Raw genomic sequence first — 18,880 nt, 5'->3', positions numbered from 1 at the left:
TGTGCTGGCAGAACGGATCTGTTTAATTTGACATCACATTCAGCGGAGTCATTGTGGGTCCAGATGCCTGTAGCTATACCAAGTTTTCTATGCTTTGTGTTCTAATTACACCCTCCGCTGGGATCTTGTTTCTCCTGTCCTTGTGAGCCAGTCCCATCTGCCCATGTCCTGTGCACCTGTCCTACCCATCTACTCATCTAAAATGTTACTTATGTCTCTCTAACCTTTTGTTCATTGGCTGAGAGACTGGTCCAATGTTAGCTTCATTTGTCCTCTATCGTTTCCCAACCATTCTGTTCTTCGGAAGTCTGTCGTTGCACACAAATCTCTCTCCGTATTGAAGCAAACCACAGCACCTGCAACTCTTCCACACCTACACTTGTACAGCCAATCCCTTACCAATTAGAACCAGAGTGGTACAGCAGAGAAAAATGCCCTTCAGCCCAACCTGCCTATGCTGACCATTACCCAATGATATTAATCCTTCCAATTCACCTCTACCTCCCATTCCATTAGGCCTTCCAGCACCCTTGCAAACATTCTAATGTTGACATGAGAGAACCATTCAGTCTAGAGGAATCGGTCTCTGCTCACTGTGCCTTTTAAGGGTTTTTTACGTTGGCTCCACCTGTTCTTTCAGTCACAATCCTCCAGCCTTTTACCCACGGCTATGTAATTTATTTTCTCCAATCACCCCCTGAAATCCATGACAGGTTCTGCTTCCACCAACATCAAGGCAGCAAGTCCTACATTGAAGAGATTTGGTATGTCTACAAATACACTCAAAAACTGCTATAAATGTACCATGGAGAGCATTCTGACAGGCTGCATCACTGTCTGGTATGGAGGGGCTACTGCACAGGACCGAAAGAAGCTGCAGAGGGTCATAAATTTAGTTGGCTCCAACTTGGGTAATAGTCTACAAAGTATCTGAGACATCTTTAGGGAGCAGTGTCTCAGAAAGGCAGCATCCATTACTAAGGATGCCAGCACCCAGGGCATGCCCTTTTCTCACTGTTACCATCAGGTAGGAGGTACAGAAGCCTGAAGGCACACACTCAGCGATTCAGGAACAGCTTCTTCCCCTCTGCTGTCCGATTCCTAAATGGACATTGAACCCTTGGACACTACTCACTTTTTAAAATATATGTTATTTCTGTTTTTGCATGATTTTAATCTATTCATTACATGTGTACTGTAGTTGATTTACTTATTTATTTATTCTCTTTATTTTTTCGTCTATATTATGTATTGCATTGAACTGCTGCTGCTAAGATAACAAATTTCATGACAAATGCTGGTGATAGTAAACCTGATTTTGACCATTATTTGATTCATAAAATCAAGTTTCCCTTTGAGCTCTTCTTGCATCTTTTGTCTGAATTTAAATGCTGTGCCCTTGTCCTTGAACCCTGAGGTAACAGGAATCTCTGGGAATCAGACTTCTAGGAATTCTGACGGTCCAGTCAGCAGGCCACAACGATGAGGTTTCTCGCAGGTCGGCAACGCTTGTTTAAAAGGAGAGCTTTGCTGGCGTTCAGGTTTATTCTGATGGTCCAGTGAGTGGCAGGAGCAGGCCACAGAGACAAGGTTTCGCACAGGATGGAGACTCTTGCTTAAGAGTACAGAAGGGACAAGCGGGGTGGCCATTATTGGGAGTGGACCAGTGGTGAGAGTGGGAGTGTCAGGATTCGGCTCGTTCGTTTTTCCCTCTCTCACTGTACCTAGGGTAGTAAGTGGCTGTGGTGTGTTCTTCATAGAAACATACATAGAAACATACATAGAAAATAGGTGCAGGAGGAGGCCATTCGGTCCTTCGAGCCTGCACCACCATTTATTATGATCATGGCTGATCATCCAACTCAGAACCCCGCCCCAGCCTTCCCTCCATACCCCCTGACCCCCGTAGCCACAAGGGCCATATTTAACTCCTTCTTAAATATAGCCAATGAACTGGCCTCAACTGTTTCCTGTGGCAGAGAATTCCACAGATTCACCACTCTCTGTGTGAAGAAGTTTTTCCTAATCTTGGTCCTAAAAGGCTTCCCCTCTATCCTCAAACTGTGGCCCCTCGTTCTGGACTTCCCCAACATCGGGAACAATCTTCCTGCATCTAGCCTGTCCAATCCCTTTAGGATCTTATACATTTCAATCAGATCCCCCCTCAATCTTCTAAATTCCAATGAGTACAAGCCCAGTTCATCCAGTCTTTCTTCATATGAAAGTCCTGCCATCCCAGGAATCAATCTGGTGAACCTTCTTTGTACTCCCTCTATGGCAAGGATGTCTTTCCTCAGATTAGGGGACCAAAACTGCACACAATACTCCAGGTGTGGTCTCACCAAGGCCTTGTACAACTGCAGTAGTACCTCCCTGCTCCTGTACTCGAATCCTCTCGCTATAAATGCCAGCATACCATTCGCCTTTTTCACCGCCTGCTGTACCTGCATGCCCACTTTCAATGACTGGTGTATAATGACACCCAGGTCTCGTTGCACCTCCCCTTCTCCTAATCAGCCAACATTCAGATAATAATCTGTTTTCCTATTTTTGCCACCAAAATGGATAACTTCACATTTATCCACATTAAGTTGCATCTGCCATGAATTTGCCCACTCACCCAACCTATCCAAGTCACCCTGCATCCTCTTAGCATCCTCCTCACAGCTAACACTGCCACCCAGCTTCGTGTCATCCGCAAACTTGGAGATGCTGCATTTAATTCCCTCATCCAAGTCATTAATATATATTGCAAACAACTGAGGTCCCAGCACTGAGCCTTGCGGTACCCCACTAGTCACCGCCTGCCATTCTGAAAAGGTCCCGTTTATTCCCACTCTTTGCTTCCTGTCTGCTAACCAACTCTCCACCCACACCAATACCTTACCCGCAATACCGTTTGCTTTAAGTTTGCACACTAATCTCCTGTGTGGGACCTTGTCAAAAGCCTTCTGAAAATCCAAATATACCACATCCACTGGTTCTCCCCTATCCACTCTACTAGTTGCATCCTCAAAAAATTCTATGAGATTCGTCAGACATGATTTTCCTTTCACAAATCCATGCTGACTTTGTCCGATCATTTCACCGCTTTCCAAATGTGCTGTTATCACATCCTTGATAACTGACTCCAGCAGTTTCCCCACCACTGACGTTAGGCTAACCGGTCTATAATTCCCCGGTTTCTCTCTCCCTCCTTTTTTAAAAAGTGGAGTTACATTAGCCACCCTCCAATCCTCAGGAACTATGTTGGAGAACTGGGAAACCCAGAGACTCTCAGGAAGCTACATTTGTGCGGTGCAGCTCCCAGAAGTCTGTGTTAGGTAACTGGAGCAGCAGCTGGTTGACGTTTGGTTTGTAATGGAGAGTGAGGAGATAATCGATCAGAGTTACAGGGAAGTCGTCAGCCCGAAGTTGCAGGAGGTGAGTATCTGAGTGACTGTCAGGAGAAATGGAAATGTGAATAGGCAGTTAGCGCAGGGCACCCCTGTGGCCACTCCCCTCAATAATAAATATACAGCTTTGGATACTGTTGTGGGGGATGCCCTCCCTGGGAATGCCATGGAGACCAGGTTACTGGCACTGAGCATGGGTCCGTGGTGCAGAAGGGAAAGATAGAGAAGAAGGGAGCGGTAGTGATAGAGGACTCGATAGGGGAACAAACAGAAGATTTGTGGACACGAACAGGGCACCCGGATAGTATGTTGCCTCCCAGGTGCCAGGGTCAGGCATTTTGGAGAGGGAGGGGGTGGGATGTCTCGGTACATGTTGGTACCAATGACATAGGAAGGAAAAGCAAAGAGGTCCTGTGGAGGGTATTTAGAGAGCTGGGCAGAAAGCTGAGAAACAGGACCTCCAGGGTATTAATTTCTGGTTAGCTGCCTGTGCCACGCGCCAGGGAGGGTAGAAACGAGATGATTTAACAAATGAATGCGTGGCTGAGAAGCTGGTGCAGGGGGCAGGGCTTCAGAGTTTTGGATCATTGGCATCTCCTCTGGGGGAGGTATGACCTGTACAAAAGTGATAGGTTGCACCTGAACCCGAGGAGAACTAATTTTCGTGTGGGTAGGTTTGTTAGAGCGGTTGGGAGGAGTTTAAACTAATACGGCAGGGTGAAGGGACTCAGGATAGAACGGATGGTAAAAAAAGCAAAGATAGTGTACAGTCAGACTGTCAGGAAGGACAGGCAGATGATAAAACAAAATTGCATCCAGCAGGGTGAGTCCAGCGATCCAGAATCAAGAAGTGTCACAAATGCAGTACTCAAAATGTTATATCTCAATGCGCAGAGTATAAGAAATAAGGTGGATGATCTTGTTGCACTATTACAGATTGCCAGGTATGATGTAGTTGCCATCACTGAATCATGGCCGGAGGATGGTTGTAGTTGGGAGCTGAATGTTCAAGGCTACACGTTGTATCAGAGGGATAGGAAGGTGGGCAGAACTGATGGTGTGGCTCTGCTGGTAAAGAATGGCATCAAGTCAGTAGCAAGATGTGACATAGGATCGGAACATGTTGAATCTTCATAGGTTGAGTTAAGAAACTGCAAGGGTGCAAGGAGTTATATACAGGTCTCCCAGAAGTAGCTGGGAGCTGGACCACAGATTACAACGGGAAATAGAAAAGACATGTCAAAAGGGCAATGTTATGATAGTCATGGGAGATTTCAACACGCAGGTCAATTAGGAAAATTAGATTTGAAAGGGATTCCAAGAGAGTGACACTCAAAACACGCTGGAGGAACTCAGCAGGTCAGGCAGCATCCGTGGAAAAGATCAGTCAACGTTTTGGGCCGGAACCCTTTGTCAGGACTGAAGAGGGAAGGAGCAGGAGCCCTATAAAGAAGGTGGGGGGAGGGTGGGAAGGAGAAGGCTGGTAGGTTCCAGGTGAAAAACCAGTAAGGGGAAAGATAAAGAGGTGGGGGAGGTGAAGCAGGGAGATGATAGGCAGGAAAGGTGAAGAAGGAATAGGGGAAAACACAATGGGTAGTAGAAGGTGGGGACAGGGAGGGAATTACCGGAAGTTGGAGAATTCTATGTTCATACCAAGGGGCTGGAGAATACCTAGATGGTATATGAGGTGTTGCTCCTCCAACCTGAGTTTAGCCTCATCATGGCAGTAGAGGAGGCCATGTACGGACATATCCGAATGGGAATGTGAAGCAGAGTTGAAGTGGGTGGCTACCGGGAGATCCTGTCTGTTGTGGCGGACGGAGCGGAGGTGCTTGACAAAGCGGTTCCTCAATCTGTGTTGGGTTTCACCAATGTAGAGGCCACACCGAGACACCGGATGCAATAGATGACCCCAACAGACTCACAAGTGAAGTGTTGCCTCACCTGGAAGGACTGTTTGGGGCCCTGAATGGTGGCAAGAGAGGAAGTGTAGGGACAGGTGTAGCACTTACGCTTACAGGGATAAGTGCCGAGTGGGAGATCTGTGAGGAGGGACATGTGGATTAGGGAGTCGCGGAGGGACCGATCCCTGCGGAAAGCACCCACTTCAACTCTGCTTCCCATTGCCATTCGGATATGTCCATACATGGCCTCCTCTACTGCTGTGATGAGATTAAACTCCAGTTGGAGGAGCAACACCTCATATACCGTCTAGGTAGTCTCCAGTCCCTTGGTATGAACATAGAATTCTCCAACTTCCGGTAGTTCCCTCCCCCTCCCTTCCCTTATCTCTATGTCACTCTGCCCCCTCCCCCAGCTGCCTATCACCTCCCTCATGGTTCCACCTCCTTCTACTACCCATTGTGTTTTCCCCTATTCCTTCTTTACTTTTCCCGCCTATCACCTCCCTACTTCCCCTCCACCACCCCTTTATCTTTCCCCTCACTGGTTTTTCACCTGGCACCTACCAGCCTTCTCCTTCCCACCCTCCCCCCACCTTCTTTATAGGGCCTCTGCCTCTTCCCTCTTCAGTCCTGACGAAGGGTTCCGGCCCAAGACGTTGACTGATCATTTCCACGGATGCTGCCGACCTGCTGAGTTCCTCCAGCGTGTTGTGAGTGTTGCTTTGACCCCAGCATCTGCAGAGTATTTTGTGTCCCAAGAGAGTGAGCTTGTTGAACGCTTAGGAGATGGCTTTTTAGAGCAGTTTGTTTTTGAGCCTACCAGGGGATTGGCTGTACTGGATTGGGTGTTATGTAATGAACCAGAGGTGACTAGGGAGCTTAAGGTAAAAGAACCCTTAGGAGAAAGTGATCACAATATGAATGAATTCAACTTGAAATGTGTTAGGGAGAAAGTAAGGTCCAAGGTAGCAGTATTTCAATGGAGTAAAGGACATTACAGTGGTAAGAGAGAGAAGTTAGCCGAAGTATATTGCAAGAGCTGCTGGCAGGGATGGCAGCAGAACAGCAATGGTTTGAGTTTCTAGGAAAAATGAGGAAGATGCAGGATAGATGTATTCCAAAAATGAAGAAATACTCAAATGGCAAATTAGTACAAAGATGGCTGGCCAGGGAAGGCAAAGCTAATGTAAAAGCAAAAGAGAGGGCATACAACAAAGCAAAGAATAGTGGGAAAACAAAGGATTGAGAAGCTTTTAAAACCCTACAGTGAGCAAGTAGAAGAATCATTAGGAGAGAAAAGATGAAATATGAAAGCAAGCTGGTAAACAATATCAAAATGGATAGTCAAAGCTTTTTCAAGTATGTAAAAACTAAAAGCGAGATGAGAATGAATATAGGACCACTAGAAAATGAGGCTGGAGAAATAACAATGGGGCCAAATGAACTAAATGAGTGATTTGCATCAGTTTTCACTATGGAAGGCACTAGCAGTGTGCCTGATGCTGTAATTTGTGAAGGAAGAGAAGTGATTGCAGTTACTATTACAAGGGAGAAGTTGCTCAAAAAGTTGAAAGACTTAAGGGTACATAAGTCACCCAGACCAGATGAACTGCACCCTAGGGTTCTGAAAGAGGTAGCATTGGAGATTACGGAGGCATTAGTAATGATCTTCCAAAAATCATTGGACTCTGGCATGGTTCCAGAGGACTGGAAAATTGAAAATGTCACTCCATTCTTTAAGAAAGGTGGAAGGCAGCAGAAAGTTAGCTTGATCTCAGTGGTTGAAAAGATGTTAGTCAGTTGTTAAGGATGAGATTATGGAGTATCTGGTGACACAGGACAAGACAGGACAAAGTCAGCATCGTTTCTTTAAGGAAAAATCTTGCCTGATGAACCTGTTGGAATTCTTTGAGGAGATTACACATAGGATAGATAAAGAGAATGCAGTGGATGGTGTATATTTGGACTTTCAGAAGATCTTTGACAAGGTGCCACACATGAGGCTGCTTACCAAGTTAAGAGCCCATGGTATTACAGGGAAGTTACTAACATGGTCAGAGCATTGGCTGATTGGTAGGAGGAAATAAAAGGATCCTTTTCTGGTTGGCTGCCAGTGACTAGTGGTGTTCTGCAGGGGTTGGTGTTGGGACTACTTCCATTTATGCTGTATAACAATGATTTAGATATTGAAATAGATGGTTTTGCTGCCAAGTTTACAGATGATATGAAGATTAGTGGAGGGACAGGTAGTCTTGAGGAAACAGGTAGGCTGCAGAAGGACATGGACAGATTAGGAGAATGGGCAAGTGGAAAATGAAATACAATGCTGGGAAATGCATGGTCATGCACTTTGGTAGTAGAAATAAATGTGCAGTCTATTTTCTAAATGGAGAAAATCCAAAAATCTGAAATGCAGATGGATTTGGGAGTCCTTGTGCAGAACAGCCTAAAGATTAACTTGCAGGTTGAGTCGGTGGTGAGGAAGGCAAATGCAATGTTAGCATTCATTTCAAGAGGTCTAGAATAAAAGAGCAGCGATATGATGTTGAGGCTTTATAAAGCACTGGTGAGGCCTCATCTTGAGTATTATGAACATTTTTGGGCTCCTCATCTAAGAAAAAATGTATTGGCATTGGAGAGGGTTCAGAGATGGTTCACAAGGATGATTCCAGAAATGAAAGGATTATCACGAGGAACATTTGATGGCTCTGGGTCTGTATTCGCTGGAAATTGGAAGGATGAGGGAGGGATCTCATTGAAAACTTTTGAATATTGAAAGGCAGAGACAGAGCAGATGTGGAAAGGATTTTCACATGATGGGGGAGTATAGGACTAGAGGGCATAGCCTCAGGATAGAGGGGCATCCATTTAAAACAGACATGCAGAGAAATTTCTTTAGTCAGCGGGTGGTGAAGTTATTACCACAGGCAGCTGTCAAGGCCAGGTCGTTGGGTATATTTAAGGCAGAGCTTGATAGGTTCTTGACTGGACAAGGGTTACGGGGAGAAGACCGGGGTGTGGGGCTGAGGAGGAGAAAAAGGATCAGATTTGATGGGCCAAATGGCTCCTATGTCTTATGATCTTATGGACGTGACCTTGTACACCCTCATTAAATCTCCTCTCCAAACCCCTTGCTCCAGGGAGAATGGTTCAGGCCAATCCAATTTAACCCTTGTTGCTGGAAATATCCCATCAAATCTTCTCCTCTTTGCCCTCTAACTTTGGATCCACAGATTAGCATACAGAACTCCAGCTGTGGCCTAACCAGGGTTCAAAACCAGAGTCAGAATCTGAGTTTTTATCACTGGTTTATATGACATGTAATTCTTTTCTCGCAGCAGCAGTACACTGCAAATAAATAAAATTACTATAAATTACAAAATAAACAAATAGAATAAAAAAAGTATCATGAGTAAATGTTCATGGACTACAGAGAAATCTAATGGCTGAGGGAACGAAGTTGTTTTATACAAGTTCAGCAGAACATCCCTGTCCTTGCAGGTGAAGCGGGGTAATAGGCAGATAGATTTCCTCTGCTGGACTTTACCTGACTGTTCTGGTGAACTCTGGTCATTAAATTGGATTGAAGTGAGGACCTTTTCCAGAGGTGATAGGATGGAGCAAGGTCTCAGGTGGGGATGCAACGTCAATGGCCTGGAAACAATTCACAGTTCAACTATATTTGTTCTTTATTAAAAGCTTTCCCTTTTGTTTTGTTTGATGTCACTGGAGACACATGGCATTTCAATTACCAACAGAAACCCTGGACCAACAAATAACCAGAAATTGCGTCAACTGACTCAGAAAGCAATTGCTCCTCCAGAACCCATCACCTTACTGTGTCTAATGAGCCTCAGTGAACTAAAGACTGTGCCTTAACAATCCTTTGGAGTGATCACATGAAAGCAAGCAACCAACGATACTGTTTACTGCTCTTTCATTTCAGCTTTGGAGGGCACAGACACGGAGATTTAAGCTTCACTTGTGCTGGGTCAGAACTCTTAGAACAACATCTTTATTAGTTTTCCAGAGGCAGTAGCTGAAATCTGGACCATGTACCCTAAAGTCCAATACAAATCATTTATCGTTGGTTGTGGATTAAGGGGAATGAATTAAAAGCAACTGGGTTACAACACGGCATTGAACAGTCAAGGAGACAGCATCCTTCATGAAGTAGCCTCACTATTGGGACCTGCCATCTTCTCATTACAGTTATTGGGGAAGAGGTACAGGAGCCTGAACACCCACACTCAATGATTCAGGAACAGCTTCTTGCCCACCACCAACAGATTTCTGGACGGTCCATTAATCCATGAGCATTACCTTATTATTCCTACTTTTGCCCAATTTATTTAATTGTAATTGATGGTAATTTTACATCTGTGCTGTACTGCTGCAAACTACCATGTAAATCACAGTCATAGAACACTGTAGCACAGAAAAAGGCCCATAGGTCCATCTGTTGTCTGCCTGAACAATAATCTGCCTAGTCCCAACAACCATTGCCCTCCATACCCCTCCATCCATGGACCCATCCAAACTGCTTTTGTGTTGTGCTTGTGCTAACAGCTCATTCCACACTCCCACCACCCTCTGAGTGAAGATCCCCCTCATGTTCCCCTTAAATATTTCACCTTTCACACTTAACCCATGACCTCTGCTTGTAATCCCACCCAACCTCAGTGGTAAAAACCTGCTTGCATTTACCCAGTCTAAACACCTCATAATTTAGTGTACCTCTATCAAACCAGAATCAGAATCCTTTATTATCATCAAGTACATGGACACATACAGGGAATTTGACACCAGTTTCCTTGAGCCCTCGCTGTACAGAATCAAAAAGCAAACAAAACAATAGTGCAAATAATCGTGAACTATATACAATGAGGTATACCTGTGTATGTACAGGTGGACTTGGTTTATAATAAACTTGTCATGGTCTGGTCCATGAAGTCCGTATTCTGGTTCACGGTCCGGTCCATTGACCCTTGCTTCAGGTTTTCCTATCTACCCTGTTTCTGTCCTTGTTGAACTAATTGAGGCAGCTGATGCTAGTTGGGGCTGGCTGCATAAATACCTCCAGAGACCAGGGTGTGGTGGCTTGATTGTTCTTGTCCTTACTCCTTGTATCCCTTCCCCTGCCTTCTGTTTCCTCGCCTGAAGCCCTGCCTTCTCTTGCCGATAACTCTCGCTCCGACTGAAGTTCTCCTCTTGCCTTGCTTTGCCAGTAGCCTCGCCTTGTCTTGCTGTCTGGTCCTGGAGCCACCCTGTACCTAGCTCCCTTCCTGTCCCTTGCCTCTGTCCAGGTAAGCCAGGCCATTTTGCCGTTACTTGCGGTTAGTTCTGTCCTTTCCTGTCCCTTGCCTCCGCCCAGAGAAGCCAGGTTGTCTTGGCATTACCTGGGGTTGGTTCTGTCCCTTGCCTCTGCCCAGGTAAGCCAGGCCGTCTTGTCGTTACCTGGGGTTGGTTCTGTCCCTTCCTGTCCCTTGCCTCCAGCCTCCAGCCTCGCCTCGCCTCGCCTCTTCTCCAGCCTCTAGCCTCCAGCCTCGCCTCGTCTCCAGCCCCACCTCGTTTCCAGCCTCTAGCCTCCAGCCTCGCCTCGTCTCCAGCCTCGCCTCCAGCCTCCAGCCTCGCCTCAAGTCTCCAGCCTCCAGCCTCGCCTCAAGTCTCCAGCCTCCGGCCTCCAGGCTCGCCTTAAGTCTCCAGCCTCCAGCCTCACCTCAAGTCTCCAGTCTCGCCTCAAGTCTCCAGTCTCCAGCCTCGTCTCAAGTCTCCAGCCTCACCTCAAGTCTCCAGCCTCGCCTCAAGTATCCAGCCTCCAGCCTCACCTCATCTCCATCCACCTCATCTCAAGTATCCAGCCTCCAGCCTCACCTCGTCTCCATCCACCTCACCTCAAGTCTCCAGCCTCCAGCCTCCAGACTCGCCTCGTCTCCAGCCTCCAGCCTTGCCTCACCTCCAGCCTCTCCTCACCTTGCCTCAAGTCTCAAGTCTCCAGCCTCCTGTCAAGCCCCGCCTCATCTCTTGCCTAGCCTCGAGCCTGTAGACTCCAGCCTCTAGCTTCGAGCCTCTTGCCAAGCCAAGCCAAGTCTCTAGCCTCGAGCTTCTAGCCTGAGGACTCCAGCCTCATCCTGCTTGCCTGCCAAGCCTCGTCCTTGCCTAGTTCTGGGTTCCAAGTCAGAGGCAGGACCCAGGTACTGGGTCCTTGTCCAGTCTCTGGCTCGGAGTCCAAGCCCGGGCTCCTAGCTCTCTTGTTCAGTCCTGTTCCAGGTTCCTGGTTTTCCTGTCCATGTCCTTGCCATCGCCCTATATCCTAGTCTGTCCCTAGTACTTCAGTGTCTGTGACTTGCACTTGGGTCCGTTTCCAGCCGTGCCCCTATGACAAAACTAAAATTCAAGTGTTCATAAGGTGGATTGCATACGAAAAGAAACTGTTCTTGTACCTATTTGTCCTGGCATACAGTGATCTAAAGCGCCTACCAGAAGAAAGGAGTTGGAACCCCTTAATCTTCTACTTTCTCGGGAATAAAGCCCTTTCAACCTTTCCCTATAACTCAGGTCCTCAAGTCCTGGCAAAATTCTCGTAAATGTTCTCTGCACCCTTTCACTCTTACTTACATCTTTCCTGTAGACAGTTGACCAAAAGTAGACACAATACTCCAAATTAGGCCTCACCAATGCCTTATACAATTTCAACATAACTTCCCAACTTCTGTGCCCAATAGATTGAATTACTAAGGCCGATGTGCCAAAAGCTTTTTTTAACAATGCTATCTCCCTGTAATGCTACTTTCAAGGAATTATAGATTAGTATTCCCAAATCTCTCTGTTCTACCACACTCCTCAGTCCTTCACCGCTCTACACGGAAGTCCTACCCTAGTTTGTCCACCCAAAGTGCAACACCTCACACTTGTCTGCATAAAATTCCATCTAACATTTTTAAGCCCATTTTTCCATCTGGTCCAGATCCCACTACAAGGTTTGATAGACTTCCTTGCTGTCCACTGCACCTCCTATCTTGGTTTCATCTGGAAATTCACTGATCCAGTTTACCACATAAGCATCCCGGACGGCCACATCTGCACCAGGTGCATCGAGCTGCAGTTCCTTAGGGACGGCATTAGGGAACTGGAGATGCAGCTCATTGACCTCTGTCTGGTCAGGGAAAGTGAGGAGGTGATAGAGAGGAGCTATAGGCAGGTAGTCACACCAGGGCCAAGGGAGACAGACAAATGGGTAACAGTCAGGAGAGGGAAGGGCAAGAGTCAGATACTAGAGAGTACCCCTGTGGCTGTCCCCTTTAACAATAAGTACTCTTGTTTGAGTACTGTTGGGGGTGATGACCTACCTGGGGGAAGCAACAGTGGCTGTGCCTCTGGCACAGAATATAGCCCTGTGGCTCAGAAGGGTAGGTAAAGGAAGAGGATGGCAGCAGTGATAGGGGACTCTATAGTTAGGGGGTCAGACAGGCGATTCTGTGGACACAGGAAAGAAACACGGATGGTAGTTTGCCTCCAAAGAGCCAGGGTCTGGGATGTTTCTGATCGCATCCACAATATCCTGAAGTGGGAAGGTGAACAGCCAGAGGTCGTGGTACATATTGGTACCAACAACATAAGTAGGAAAAGGGAGGAGGTCCTGAAAACAGACTACAGTACAGGGAGTTAGGAAAGAAGCTGAGGACCTCAAAGGTAGTGATCTCGGGATTGCTGTCTGTGACACACGACAATGACTGTAGGAATAGAATGAGGTGGAGGATAAATACGTGTCTGAGGGATTGGAGCAGGGGGCAGGGATTCAGATTTCTGGATCATTGAGACCTCTTTTGGGGCAGGCGTGACCTGTACAAAAAGGACGGGTTGCACTTGAATCCGAAGGGGACCAATATCCAGGTGGGGAGGTTTGCTAAGGCTATTGGGGAGAGTTTAAACTAGAAATGCTGGGGGGGTGGCAACCAAGCTGAAGAGACAGGGGAAGGGGCCATTGGCTCACAAATAGAGAAAGCCTGTAGGCAGTGTGAGAGGGAGGATAGGCAGGTGATAGAGAAGAGATGCGCTCAGACCAATGGTTTGAGATGTGTTTATTTTAATGCAAAAAGCATCATGAACAAAGCAGATAAGCTTAGGGCGTGGATCAGTACTTGGAGCTATGATGTTGTGGCCATTACAGAGACTTGGATGGCTCAGGGGCAGGAATGGTTACTTAGAGTGCCAGGCTTTAGATGTTTCAGAAAGGACAGGGAGCGGGGGCAAAAGAGGTGGGGGTGCGGCACTGCTGATCAGAGATAGTGTCATGGTTGCAGAAAAGTAGGAGGTTATGGAGGGATTGTCGACTGAGTCTCTGGGTGGAAGTTAGAAACAGGAAGGAGTCAATAATTCTACTGGGTGCTTTTTATAGACCATTCAATAGTAACAGAGACATCAAGGAGCAGATAGGAGACAGATTCTGGGATGGTGCAATAATAACAGGGATGTCATGATGGGAGATTTTAATTTACTTTATACTTTATTGTCGCCAAACAATTGATACTAGAACGTACAATCATCACAGCGCTATTTGATTCTGCGCTTCCCTCTCCTTGGATTACAAATATTAAACATTAAAAATATTAAAAATAGTAAAAATTAGTAAATACAAAAAAATTAAATTATAAATCATAAATAGAAAATAGAAAAATGGAAAGTAAGGTAGTGCAAAAAAAACCAAGAGGCAGGTCCAGATATTTGGAGGGTATGTCCCAGATCCGGGTCAGGATCCGTTCAGCAGTCTTATCACAGTTGGAAAGAAGCTGTTCCCAAATCTGGCCATATGAGTCTTCAAGCTCCTGAGCCTTCTCCCGGAGGGAAGAGGGACGAAACGTGTGTTGGCTGGTTGGGTCGTGTCCTTGATTATCCTGGCAGCACTGCTCCGACAGCGTGCCGTGTAAAGTGAGTCCAAGGACGGAAGATTGGTTTGTGTGATGTGCTGTGCCATGTTCACGATCTTCTGTAGCTTCTTTCGGCCTTGGACAGGACAACTTCCATACCAGGTTGTAATTCACCCTGGAAGAATGCTTTCTAGGGTGCATCTATAAAAATTAGTGAGGGTTTTAGGGGACAGACCAAATTTTTTTAGTTTTCTCAGGAAGCAAAGGCGCTGGTGGGCCTTCTTGGCAGTAAACTCTGTTTGGTTGGACCAAGTCAGGTCATTTGTGATATTGACCCCGAGGAACTTAAAGCTTTTGACCTGCGCACCACCGATGTAAATTGGGTCGTGTGGTCCGCTACTCCTTCTGAGGTCAACAACCAATTCCTTCGTCTTGCTGATGTTGAGGGATACGTCATTGTCTTCGCACCATGCCACCAGGTTCTTAATTTCCCCTCTGTACTCAAACATAGATACGGCCTACAATTGTTGCGTCATCAGCAAACTAATGTATTGAGTTTGATGGAAACTTGGCTACACAATCATGGGTGTACAGTGAGTACAGCAGGGGGCTGAGTACCAGTGCTCAGAGTGATTGTAGAGGAGAGCTTGTCCCCTATTTTTGCAGCCTGGGTCCTGTCTGTGAGGAAGTTGAAGATCCAGCTGCAGATCTGAGTGCTAAGGCCCAGGTTCCGGAGCTTAGGAATCAGTTTATTTGGAATGATGGTATTAAATTTCCCCAATATTGATTAGAGCAAGGGGTTTAGAAGGGTGGAGTTTGTTAGATGTGTTCAGGAAGGTTTTCTGACACTAATGTAGATAAGCCTGCAAGAGGAGAGGCTGTACTTGATCCGATACTGAGAAATGAACCTGGTCAGGTGGGAGAGCATTTTGGAGATAGTGATCACAATTCTATCTCCCTTACCATAGCATTGGAGGAGGTTAGGAACAGACAAGTCAGGAAAATGTTTAATTGGAGTAAGGGGAAATATGAGGCAGGAACTTGGAAGCATAAATTGGGAATAGATGGTCCAAAGGAAATGTACGGCAGAAATGTGGCAAATGTTCAGGGGATATTTGCGTGAAGTTCTGCAGAGGTACATTCCAATGAGACAGAGAAAGGATGGTAAGATACAGGAAGCGTGGCGTACAAAGGTTGCTGTAAATCTAGGCAGGAAGAAAAGAAGAGCTTACGAAAGGTTCAATAAACTAGGTAATGATAGAGAGTTAGAAGATTATAATGCTAGCAGGAAGGAGCCAAGAATGAAATTAGGAGAGCCAGAAGGGGCCATGAGAGGGCTTTGGTGAGCAGGATTAAGGAAAACCCCAAGGCATTCTACAAGTATGTGAAGAGCAAGAGGATAGGATGTGAGAGAATAGGACCAATCAAGTGTGACAGTGGAAAAGTGTGTATGGAGCCGGAGGAGCTAGCAGGGGTATTCACTATAGAAAAGGACCTTGGCAATTGTAGGGATGACTTACAGTGGACTGAAACGTTTGAGCATATAGACATTAGGAAAGAGGATGTGTTGGAGCTTTTGGAAAGCATCAAGTTGGATAAGTCACCAGAACTGGACAAGATGTACCCCAGGCTACTGTGGGAGGCGAGAAAGGAGATTGCTGAGCCTCTGGCGATGATTTTTGCATCATCAATGGGGACGGGAGAGGTTCCGGAGGATTGGAGGGTTGCAGATATTGTTCCCTTGTTCAAGAAAGGGAGTAGAGATAGCCCAGGAATTTATAGACCAGTGAGTCTTACTGAGACGATCCTGAGAGGCAGGATTTATGAACATTTGGAGAGGCATAATATTATTAGGAATAGTCAGAAAGGCTTTGTCAAAGGCAGGCTATGCCTTACAAACCTGATTGAACTTTTTGAGGATGTGACTAAACATATTAATGAAAGTTGAGCAGTAGATGTAGTGTATATGGATTTCAGCAAGGCATCTGATAAGGCTTATTGAGAAAGTAAGGAGGCATGGGATCCAAGGGGACATTGCTTTGTGGATCCAGAATTGGCTTGCCCACAGAAGGCTAAGAGTGGTTGTAGACGGGTCATATTCTGCATGGAGGTCGGTCACCAGTGGTGTGTCTCAGGGATCCCTTCTCTTTGTGATTTTTATAAATAACCTGGATGAAGAAGAGGAGGGATGGGTTAGTAAAATTGCTGAAGACACAAAGGTTGGAGGTGTTGTGGATAGTATGGAGGGCTGTCAGAGGTTACAGCAGGATATCGATGCAAAACTGAGCTCAGAAGTGGCAGATGGAGTTCAACCCAGATAAGTGTGAAGTGGTTCATTTTGGTCGGTCAAATATGATGGCAGAATATAGTATTAATGGTAAGACTCTTGGCAGTGTGGAGGTTCAGAGGGATCTTGGGGTCCGAGTCCATAGGACATTCAAAGCTGCTGCACAGGTTGACTCTGTGGTTAAGAAGGCATACAGTGCATTAGCCTTCATCAACCATGGGATTGAGTTTAGGAGTCGAGGGGTAATGTTACAGCTACATAGGACCCTGGTCAGACCTCACTTGGAGTACTGTGATCAGTTCTGGTCACCTCACTACAGGAAGGATGTGGAAACTATAGAAATGGTGCAGAGGAGATTTACAAGGATGTTCCCTGGATTGGGGAGGATGCCTTATGAGAACAAGTTGAGTGAACCCGGCCTTTTCTCCTTGGAGCGACGGAGGATGAGAGGTGACCTGATAGAGGCATTTTTTGTGTGGATAGTTAGAGGCTTTTTCCCAGGGCTGAAATGGCTAGCACAAGAGTACACAGTTTTAAGGTGCTTGGAAATAGGTATGGAGGAGATGTCAGGTGTAAGTTTTTTACTCAGAGAGTGGTGAGTGCGTGGAATGGGCTGCCGGCAATGGTGGTGGAGACGGCTACAATAGGATCTTTTAAGAGACTCTTGGATAGGTACCTGGAGCTTAGAAAAATAGAGGGCTATGGTTAACCCTAGGTAATTTCTCAGGTAAGGCCATGTTCGGCACAGCTTTGTGGGCCGAAGGTCCTGTATTGTGTTGCAGGTTTTCTATGTTCTATGTTCATCCAGATCATTGAGATAAAGGACGAAAAACAACGGAAGCAGCACTGATCTGTGCGGCTCACGACTAGTCTCAGGCCTCCAGTCGGAGAATCAAGCTTTACATCTACTCTCTGGCTTCTTCTATGAAGCCAATTTTGAATCCAATTTACTACCTCATCTTGAATGCCGAGCAACAGAGCTTTCTTGACCAACCTCCCAGTGGCATCTTGTCAAATGCCTTGCTAAAGTCCATGTAGACAACATCCACTGCCTTGTCTTCAATAACTTTCCTGGTAAATTTCTTGAAAAACTCTCTAGGACTGGTTAGACACAACTTACCATGGACAAAGCCATGTTAATCAGTCCAGCCTATACACATAGAGTCATAGAAAAGCACAGGCCAGAAACAGGCCTTTTGGCCCATCTAGTCCATGCTGAACCATTTAACCTGCCTTCTTCATCGACCTGCACTGGGGCCACAGCTCTCCACACCCATTCCATCAAAGCTCCCATCCAAAGTTCTCTTAAACGTTGAAACTGAGGTTGCGCACAGCACACATACTGGTTGGTTATTCCACACTCTCATGTGCATCTGACTGAAGTTTCCCTTCATGTTCTCCTTAAACTTTTCATCTTTATCCTGTCCCTTAGAATACCTTCAAATACGTTTTCCACTACTGACATCTGGTTCGCTGGCCTATAATTTCCTGGCTTATTCTTAGAGCCTTTCCTAAACATCAGAACCACGTTATCTACGCTACAATCCTCTGGCACCTCACCTGTGGCTCAGGATGTTTGAAATATCTCTGCTAGAACCCCTGCAATTTCTACACTAGACTCCAACAGACTCTGAGGGAACGCATTGTCAGGCCCGGGGGATTTATCCACCCTAATTTGCCTCAAGACAGAGAACACCTCCTCTTCTGCAATCTGTGTAGGATCCAAGGAGAGAAAATTTAGAAAATCTGAGGTGCAAAGTGATTGGGGCATCTTTATGCAGGATTCCCTAAAAGATCATTTGCAGGTTGAGTCGGAGATGAGGAAGGCAAATACAATGTTAGTATTCAGTTTGAGAGGACTAGAATGTAAAAGTGAGGATGTAATGTTGAGACTTTATAAGGCCTCACTTTGAATTATTGTGAGCAGTTTTGGCCCCCTTATCTAAGAAAGGATTTACTGCAGATCGTTCTTGACAGTGATTCTGGGAATGAAAGGGTTAACATATGAGGACCATTTGATAGCTCTGAGCCTGTACTCACTGGATTTCAGAAGAATGAGGGCAAGTGGGTGTTGAAAGACCTCAATCAAATAGATGTGAAGAGGATGTTTCCTATGGTGGGAGAGTTTTGGACCACAGGGCACAGCCTCAGAGGAGAGGGATGTCCATTTAGAATGGAGATGAGGAGGAATTCCTTTAACTAGAGAATGGTGAAACTCTGACTTTGTTTCCACTGTTGGCTGTGGGTATATTTAAAGCTGAGGTTGATAGATTCTTGATTAGTCAGGGCATGAAATGTTATGGGGAGAAGGCAGGAGATTGGGGCTGAGAGATAAATGGATCAGCCATAATGAAAAGGAGGAACAGACTCAATGGGCCAAATAGCCTAGTTCTGCTCCTATATCTTATGGTCTTATGGTCTCGCTGC

The sequence above is a fragment of the Mobula birostris genome, chromosome 1, assembly GCF_030028105.1.
Source record: "Mobula birostris isolate sMobBir1 chromosome 1, sMobBir1.hap1, whole genome shotgun sequence".
NCBI classification, from domain to species: domain Eukaryota; kingdom Metazoa; phylum Chordata; class Chondrichthyes; order Myliobatiformes; family Myliobatidae; genus Mobula; species Mobula birostris.
Note: the sequence above shows the minus strand (reverse complement) of the source record.